The sequence below is a fragment of the Oncorhynchus gorbuscha genome, linkage group LG11 (assembly GCF_021184085.1).
Source record: "Oncorhynchus gorbuscha isolate QuinsamMale2020 ecotype Even-year linkage group LG11, OgorEven_v1.0, whole genome shotgun sequence".
NCBI classification, from domain to species: Eukaryota; Metazoa; Chordata; class Actinopteri; order Salmoniformes; family Salmonidae; genus Oncorhynchus; species Oncorhynchus gorbuscha.
The window spans coordinates 9,115,630-9,123,974 of record NC_060183.1 but is presented as its reverse complement, the minus strand read 5'-3'; positions in this window follow the sequence as shown (position 1 = coordinate 9,123,974).

The following is an 8,345-nucleotide window of genomic DNA, read 5'->3' as shown; positions in this document are numbered from 1 at the left end:
GAGATGTGTGTAGGAGGGAGACGTCTAGATGTGAGATGTGTGTAGGAGGGAGACGTCTAGATGTGAGATGTGTGTAGGAGGGAGACGTCTAGATGTGAGATGTGTGTAGGAGGGAGACGTCTAGATGTGAGATGTGTGTAGGAGGGAGACGTCTAGATGTGAGATGTGTGTAGGAGGGAGACGTCTAGATGTGAGATGTGTGTAGGAGGGAGACGTCTAGATGTGAGATGTGTGTAGGAGGGAGACGTCTAGATGTGAGATGTGTGTAGGAGGGAGACGTCTAGATGTGAGATGTGTGTAGGAGGGAGACGTCTAGATGTGAGATGTGTGTAGGAGGGAGACGTCTAGATGTGAGATGTGTGTAGGAGGGAGACGTCTAGATGTGAGATGTGTGTAGGAGGGAGACGTCTAGATGTGAGATGTGTGTAGGAGGGAGACGTCTAGATGTGAGATGTGTGTAGGGGGGAGACGTCTAGATGTGAGATGTGTGTAGGGGGAGATGTCTAGATGTGAGATGTGTGTAGGAGGGAGACGTCTAGATGTGAGATGTGTGTAGGAGGGAGACGTCTAGATGTGAGATGTGTGTAGGAGGGAGACGTCTAGATGTGAGATGTGTGTAGGAGGGAGATGTCTAGATGTGAGATGTGTGTAGGGGGGAGATGTCTAGATGTGAGATGTGTGTAGGAGGGAGATTTCTAGATGTGAGATGTGTGTAAGAGGGAGATGTCTAGATGTGAGATGTGTGTAAGAGGGAGATGTCTAGATGTGAGATGTGTGTAGGAGGGAGATGTCTAGATGTGAGATGTGTGTAGGAGGGAGATGTCTAGATGTGAGATGTGTGTAGGAGGGAGATGTCTAGATGTGAGATGTGTGTAGGAGGGAGATTTCCAGATGTGAGATGTGTGTAGGAGGGAGATTTCCAGATGTGAGATGTGTGTAGGAGGGAGATTTCCAGATGTGAGATGTGTGTAGGAGGGAGATGTCTAGATGTGAGATGTGTGTAGGAGGGAGATTTCCAGATGTGAGATGTGTGTAGGAGGGAGATTTCTAGATGTGAGATGTGTGTAGGAGGGAGATTTCCAGATGTGAGATGTGTGTAGGAGGGAGATGTCTAGATGTGAGATGTGTGTAGGAGGGAGATTTCCAGATGTGAGATGTGTGTAGGAGGGAGATGTCTAGATGTGAGATGTGTGTAGGAGGGAGATTTCCAGATGTGAGATGTGTGTAGGAGGGAGATGTCTAGATGTGAGATGTGTGCAGGAGGACATGAGACAAATGAATGTGTAGTATTGGTGGAGGAAGTTGTGTGTGTTAACTGTGGGGGTTCCCATGGGGCTGGAGATCGGCGGCTCCAGTGAGAGAAAGGCAGGGTGAGGTTTCCACGATCAGATTAGTACAGAAAGTGTTGTATGCTGTAGCAGTGAAGCGAGAAGTAGAGGAAGATGGGTCCAGCAGGGTGAGGGATCCTGAGAGGATTGCTATGAGTAGGAAGAGACCAATAGAGAGGGATAGGAATAATATGTGCTTCAGTAAGGTGGGTTTCTTAGCATTCATAGCCATGGTTGTCAACTGCACTGCAGAAATAGAACATAAGTGACATAAAATAGAGTTTAAAAAAATATTTTATCATTATTTATTAAGTAGACAAGAACAAATTATTATTTTCAATAACTGGTCTAGGAACAGTGGGTTAACTGGTCTAGGAACAGTGGGTTAACTGGTCTAGGAACAGTGGGTTAACTGGTCTAGGAACAGTGGGTTAACTGGTCTAGGAACAGTGGGTTAACTGGTCTAGGAACAGTGGGTTAACTGGCCTAGGAACAGTGGGTTAACTGGTCTAGGAACAGTGGGTTAACTGGTCTAGGAACAGTGGGTTAACTGGTCTAGGAACAGTGGGTTAACTGGTCTAGGAACAGTGGGTTAACTGGCCTAGGAACAGTGGGTTAACTGGCCTAGGAACAGTGGGTTAACTGGCCTAGGAACAGTGGGTTAACTGGTCTGGGAACAGTGGGTTAACTGGTCTGGGAACAGTGGGTTAACTGGTCTAGGAACAGTGGGTTAACTGGTCTAGGAACAGTGGGTTAACTGGTCTAGGAACAGTGGGTTAACTGGTCTAGGAACAGTGGGTTAACTGGTCTAGGAACAGTGGGTTAACTGGCCTAGGAACAGTGGGTTAACTGGTCTAGGAACAGTGGGTTAACTGGTCTAGGAACAGTGGGTTAACTGGTCTAGGAACAGTGGGTTAACTGGTCTAGGAACAGTGGGTTAACTGGTCTAGGAACAGTGGGTTAACTGGTCTAGGAACAGTGGGTTAACTGGTCTAGGAACAGTGGGTTAACTGGTCTAGCAACAGTGGGTTAACTGGTCTAGGAACAGTGGGTTAACTGGTCTAGGAACAGTGGGTTAACTGGTCTAGGAACAGTGGGTTAACTGGCCTAGGAACAGTGGGTTAACTGGCCTAGGAACAGTGGGTTAACTGGTCTGGGAACAGTGGGTTAACTGGTCTGGGAACAGTGGGTTAACTGGTCTAGGAACAGTGGGTTAACTGGTCTAGGAACAGTGGGTTAACTGGTCTAGGAACAGTGGGTTAACTGGCCTAGGAACAGTGGGTTAACTGGCCTAGGAACAGTGGGTTAACTGGTCTAGGAACAGTGGGTTAACTGGTCTAGGAACAGTGGGTTAACTGGTCTAGGAACAGTGGGTTAACTGGTCTAGGAACAGTGGGTTAACTGGTCTAGGAACAGTGGGTTAACTGGTCTAGGAACAGTGGGTTAACTGGTCTAGGAACAGTGGGTTAACTGGTCTAGGAACAGTGGGTTAACTGGTCTAGGAACAGTGGGTTAACTGGTCTAGGAACAGTGGGTTAACTGGCCTAGGAACAGTGGGTTAACTGGCCTAGGAACAGTGGGTTAACTGGTCTGGGAACAGTGGGTTAACTGGTCTGGGAACAGTGGGTTAACTGGTCTGGGAACAGTGGGTTAACTGGCCTGGGAACAGTGGGTTAACTGGTCTGGGAACAGTGGGTTAACTGGCCTAGGAACAGTGGGTTAACTGGTCTAGGAACAGTGGGTTAACTGGTCTAGGAACAGTGGGTTAACTGGTCTAGGAACAGTGGGTTAACTGGTCTAGGAACAGTGGGTTAACTGGTCTAGGAACAGTGGGTTAACTGGTCTAGGAACAGTGGGTTAACTGGTCTAGGAACAGTGGGTTAACTGGTCTAGGAACAGTGGGTTAACTGGTCTAGGAACAGTGGGTTAACTGGTCTAGGAACAGTGGGTTAACTGGTCTAGGAACAGTGGGTTAACTGGCCTAGGAACAGTGGGTTAACTGGCCTAGGAACAGTGGGTTAACTGGTCTGGGAACAGTGGGTTAACTGGTCTGGGAACAGTGGGTTAACTGGTCTGGGAACAGTGGGTTAACTGGCCTGGGAACAGTGGGTTAACTGGTCTGGGAACAGTGGGTTAACTGGCCTAGGAACAGTGGGTTAACTGGTCTAGGAACAGTGGGTTAACTGGTCTAGGAACAGTGGGTTAACTGGTCTAGGAACAGTGGGTTAACTGGTCTAGGAACAGTGGGTTAACTGGTCTAGGAACAGTGGGTTAACTGGTCTAGGAACAGTGGGTTAACTGGTCTAGGAACAGTGGGTTAACTGGCCTAGGAACAGTGGGTTAACTGGCCTAGGAACAGTGGGTTAACTGGTCTAGGAACAGTGGGTTAACTGGTCTAGGAACAGTGGGTTAACTGGTCTAGGAACAGTGGGTTAACTGGTCTAGGAACAGTGGGTTAACTGGTCTAGGAACAGTGGGTTAACTGGTCTAGGAACAGTGGGTTAACTGGTCTGGGAACAGTGGGTTAACTGGTCTGGGAACAGTGGGTTAACTGGTCTGGGAACAGTGGGTTAACTGGTCTAGGAACAGTGGGTTAACTGGTCTAGGAACAGTGGGTTAACTGGTCTAGGAACAGTGGGTTAACTGTCTGTTCAGGGGCAGAACGACAGATGTGTGCCTTGTCAGCTCAGGGCTTTGAACTTGCAACCTTCCGGTTACTAGTCCAACACTCTAACCACTAGGCTACCCTGACGGCACAGGTTATAGTGGAAGCTGCAGAGAAACACTTGGGATTGTGAGGTTTTACTGCAGAACAGTTGCAGGAGGTGTTGAATGGTAGTGTTCTGTCCTCCCAGACCGTTGATCTGGACTAGGATTAGGTTAAATAGTGGAATGGGCTGTTGGGTTTTTTGCTCATTTGAGAGGGGTAATAGTAGGTAGACTGTGAATGGCCTCGCTCTCCAGTACAGTAGCTAGACTGTGAATGGTCTCTCTCCAGTACAGTAGGTAGGCTGTGAATGGCCTCACTCTCCAGTACAGTAGGTAGACTGTGAATGGCCTCTGTCTCCAGTACAGTAGGTAGACTGTGAATGGCCTCTCTCTCCAGTACAGTAGGTAGACTGTGAATATCCTCACTCTACAGTACAGTAGCTAGACTGTGAATGGCCTCTCTCTCCAGTACAGTAGCTAGACTGTGAATGGCCTCTCTCTCCAGTACAGTAGGTAGACTGTGAATGGCCTCTCTCTCCAGTACAGTAGGTAGACTGTGAATGGCCTCTCTCTCCAGTACAGTAGGTAGACTGTGAATGGCCTCTCTCTCCAGTACAGTAGATAGACTGTGAATGGCCTCACTCTCCAGTACAGTAGATAGACTGTGAATGGCCTCTCTCTCCAGTACAGTAGGTAGACTGTGAATGGCCTCTCTCTCCAGTACAGTAGGTAGACTGTGAATGGCCTCTCTCTCCAGTACAGTAGGTAGACTGTGAATGGCCTCACTCTCCAGTACAGTAGCTAGACTGTGAATGGCCTCACTCTCCAGTACAGTAGGTAGACTGTGAATGGCCTCACTCTCCAGTACAGTAGGTAGACTGTGAATGGCCTCACTCTCCAGTACAGTAGGTAGACTGTGAATGGCCTCACTCTCCAGTACAGTAGGTAGACTGTGAATGGCCTCACTCTCCAGTACAGTAGGTAGACTGTGAATGGTCTCGCTCTCCAGTACAGTAGGTAGACTGTGAATGGTCTCTCTCTCCAGTACAATAGGTAGACTGTGAATGTTCTCACTCTCCAGTACAGTAGGTAGACTGTGAATGGTCTCTCTCTCCAGTACAGTAGGTAGACTGTGAATGGCCTCACTCTCCAGTACCGTAGGTAGACTGTGAATGGCCTCACTCTCCAGTACAGTACCTAGACTGTGAATGGCCACACTCTCCGGTACAGTAGGTAGACTGTGAATGGCCTCACTCTCCAGTACAGTACCTAGACTGTGAATGGCCACACTCTCCGGTACAGTAGGTAGACTGTGAATGGCCTCACTCTCCAGTACAGTAGGTAGACTGTGAATGGCCTCTCTCTCCAGTACAGTAGCTAGACTGTGAATGACCTCACTCTCCAGTACAGTAGCTAGACTGTGAATGGTCTCACTCTCCAGTACAGTATGTATACTGTGAATGGTCTCACTCTCCAGTACAGTAGGTAGACTGTGAACATGATACCCACGACAACATGATACCCACGACAACATGATACCCACGACAACATGATACCCACTACCACTACAACATGATACCCACTACCACTACAACATGATACCCACTACCACTACAACATGATACCAACTACCACTACAACATGATACCCACTACAACATGATACCCACTACAACATGAAACCCACGACAACATGAAACCCACTACCACTACAACATGATACCCACTACCACTACAACATGATACCCACTACCACTACAACATGATACCCACTACCACTACAACATGATACCCACTACCACTACAACATGATACCCACTACAACATGATACCCACGACAACATGATACCCACTACCACTACAACATGAAACCCACTACCACTACAACATGAAACCCACTACCACTACAACATGATACCCACTACCACTACAACATGATACCCACTACCACTACAACATGATACCCACTACAACATGATGCCCACTACCACTACAACATGATGTCCACTACAACATGATGCCCACTACCACTACAACATGATGTCCACTACAACATGATGCCCACTACCACTACAACATGATGTCCACTACAACATGATGTCCACTACCACTACAACATGATGCCCACTACCACTACAACATGATGTCCACTACAACATGATGCCCACTACCACTACAACATGATGCCCACTACCACTACAACATGATGTCCACTACAAAATGATACCCACTTCCACAACAACATGATACCCACTACCACATGATACCCACTACCACTACAACATGATACCCACTACCACTACTACATGATACCCACTACCACTACAACATGATACCCACTACAACATGATACCCACTACCACTACAACATGATACCCACTACCACTACAACATGATACCCACTACCACTACAACATGATACTCACTACCACTACAACATGATACCCACTACCACATGATACCCACTACCACTACAACATGATACTCACTACCACTACAACATGATACCCACTACCACTACAACATGATACCCACTACCACTACAACATGATACCCACTACAACATGATACCCACTACCACTACAACATGATGCCCACTACCACATCATACCCACTACCACTACAACATGATACTCACTACCACTACAACATGATACCCACTACCACTACAACATTATACCCACTACCACATGATACCCACTACCACTACAACATTATACCCACTACCACTACAACATTATACCCACTACAACATGATACCCACTACCACATGATACCCACTACCACTACAACATGATGCCCACTACCACATGATACCCACTACCACTACAACATGATGCCCACTACCACATGATACCCACTACCACTACAACATTATACCCACTACCACTACAACATTATACCCACTACAACATGATACCCACTACCACATGATACCCACTACCACTACAACATGATGCCCACTACCACATGATACCCACTACCACTACAACATTATACCCACTACCACTACAACATTACACCCACTACCACATGATACCCACTACCACTACAACATGATACCCACTACCACTACAACATGATACCCACTACCACTACAACATGATACCCACTACAACATGATACCCACTACCAGTACAACATGATACCCACTACAACATGATACCCACTACCACTACAACATGATACCCACTACAACATGATACCCACTACCACTACAACACGATACCCACTACCACTACAACATGATACCCACTACCACTACAACACGATACCCACTACCACTACAACACGATACCCACTACCACTACAACATGATACCCACTACCACTACAACACGATACCCACTACCACTACAACATGATACCCACTACCACTACAACATGATACCCACTACCACTACAACATGATACCCACTACAACATGATACTCACTACCACTACAACATGATACCCACTACCACTACAACATGATACCCACTACCACTACAACATGATACCCACTACCACATGATACCCACTACCACATGATACCCACTACCACTACAACATGATACCCACTACCACATGATACCCACTACCACTACAACATGATACCCACTACCACTACAACATGATACCCACTACCACATGATACCCACTACCACTACAACATGATACCCACTACCACATGATACCCACTACCACTACAACATGATACCCACTACCACTACAACATGATACCCACTACAACATGATACCCACTACCACTACAACATGATACCCACTACAACATTATACCCACTACCACTACAACATTATACCCACTACCACTACAACATTATACCCACTACCACTACAACATGATACCCACTACCACTACAACATGATACCCACTACCACTACAACATGATACCCACTACCACTACAACATGATACCCACTACCACTACAACATGATACCCACTACCACTACAACATGATGTCCACTACCACTACAACATGATGTCCACTACCACTACAACATGATGTCCACTACCACTACAACATGATGTCCACTACCACATGATACCCACTACCACTACAACATTATACCCACTACCACTACAACATTATACCCACTACCACATGATACCCACTACCACTACAACATGATACCCACTACAACATGATACCCACTACCAGTACAACATGATACCCACTACAACATGATACCCACTACCACTACAACATGATACCCACTACAACATGATACCCACTACAACATGATACCCACTACCACTACAACACGATACCCACTACCACTACAACATGATACCCACTACCACTACA